The sequence below is a fragment of the Seriola aureovittata genome, chromosome 3 (assembly GCF_021018895.1).
Source record: "Seriola aureovittata isolate HTS-2021-v1 ecotype China chromosome 3, ASM2101889v1, whole genome shotgun sequence".
In the NCBI taxonomy this organism is placed as follows: domain Eukaryota; kingdom Metazoa; phylum Chordata; class Actinopteri; order Carangiformes; family Carangidae; genus Seriola; species Seriola aureovittata.
Genome location: NC_079366.1, coordinates 30,827,726 through 30,829,678, shown reverse-complemented (window position 1 = coordinate 30,829,678; position 1,953 = coordinate 30,827,726).

Genomic DNA, 1,953 nt, shown 5'->3' with positions numbered 1-1,953 from the left:
TCTTTGTGTACATATTTTTATGTGAAAACAAACGGCAGCGTCAGTGCAGTGTGGTGCAGTGACCAGCAGGGGGAGCCACAGCACAGTGCAGAGGAGCAGCATCATGAACTGTTCACATCAACAACAGTTTACTCAAGTACAACTGTCAGGGACTTTAATTGAGTATTTTCATTTCCTGATAATTTATCTTTTATACTCTTTACTTTTTCTTCCACAACAATAATTTGAGAGTCACGAACTGAATCACCTCCTCGTGGTCGTATCCCTCCGCCAACCAGCCAAGTCACAGGAAATAAAGCAACAGTCTCTACTTCCTGAGTTACAGCATTGAATGATGATCGGAGGTGTTTTATCAGAACATTATGACGTCACCGAGAAGTTGACCTTTGACCTTTGGGATATAAAATGTAATTTTATCCTTATACACGTTTGAGTTAAATTGTTAAATTATTGTATCCTTACTTCTGTTTTCTAAATTTACATATAGTATAAGGACATATTTTTACATTTTATCTTTATATTTGATCTTTTTCAATAATCTGATTCAGATTCAGATTGTGATTTCTCTCTGAGAATGAATGAACTGAAATGAGTCAAATGAAGAATAAATAACTTGAAACATTGAGACTTACATGTGGATGAGTGACAGCATGTGTCTCTCTCTCTCTCTCTCTCTGTCTCTGTGTCTCTCGTCCCGAGGCCCCTGACGTCTCTAAAAGTCAATTAGCAGTGTATAACGAGGACACGGTGCGCCGGATCAATCCTGTTTTCTCTGCTCTCTGACAGGTGGCATTCATCCCATCAGAGCTGCTCACCCCCCCCCCCCCCCCACCCCCCCCCCCCCACACCAGAGAACAATAGGGGACAAGGTGGGGGCCCACACATGCCCCCTTTCAGTGTGTTGTAACACTGAAAGGGGCAATAATACAGGGCCTTATATTCATGAGCTAATACACTCCATTCAACCCCGAAACACCCCCACCCCCCCTCACCCCCCCCCACCTCTCCATCACCCTCCTCTTTCTCTTTTGTGTCGCTGCCGTTATAAAGGTTATGAAAGACTCTTCAGTGTTGCAGCTTCAAATGGACATTAGAGTGTGTGAGTGTGTGTGAGTGTGTGTGTGAGTGTGTGTGAGTGTGTGTGAGTGTGTGTGTGTGTGTGTGTGTGTGTGTGTGTGTGAGTGTGTATGAGTGTGTGTGTGCGTGTGTGTGTGTGTGTGTGTGTGTGTGTGAGTGTGTATGAGTGTGTGTGTGAGTGTGTGTGAGTGTGTGTGTGTGTGTGTGCGTGTGTGTGTGTGTGTGTGTGTGTGTGTGTGAGTTCTAGAGGAGCTGCTTATTTGATTTAATTGATTTAATGTTGCTGATTTATAATGAAAATACATCATTGAACCAAACAAAAACTAAACTGAGACAAAAAGTATTTTCCATCTATTCAACATTTTTGAAACTTTCATTAATCCTAGAGAAGAGTCCGTTTTTTAATTTTACACTTGATGCTCTCACAGTTGAACGATTTTTTAATATAAAATAATACAAAAACACATTAATACTCATGACACGAAGGCTGCAATTCATCATTTTAACTGAGATAAACATAAAGTTACACAACCTAAAGAATTCAAAATTTTATTAAATCATAAATCATCAATTTAATTTTTCTGTGACGCACTTTGTAACTGTGTTAGAGTTATTTAAATAAAGTTATTATTAAAGTTCTTATAAGAACCTTGATCTGGATTAAAGGAAATGAAATATAGAAAGTAATAAATCTAATAATGAGTCACTGTGTCGTTCTTAGAACTTCCCACTAAAACGTCAGTGTAAATTAAATTCATTCTGTCAGCTGAATATTTCACTGATGAATTTAAATGATTTGATATATTAATATTTTTGCCTCAAGCTGCAAAATTTAAAACCAAATAATTTACTAAAAGTTAAATTGTCTTTTCTGTC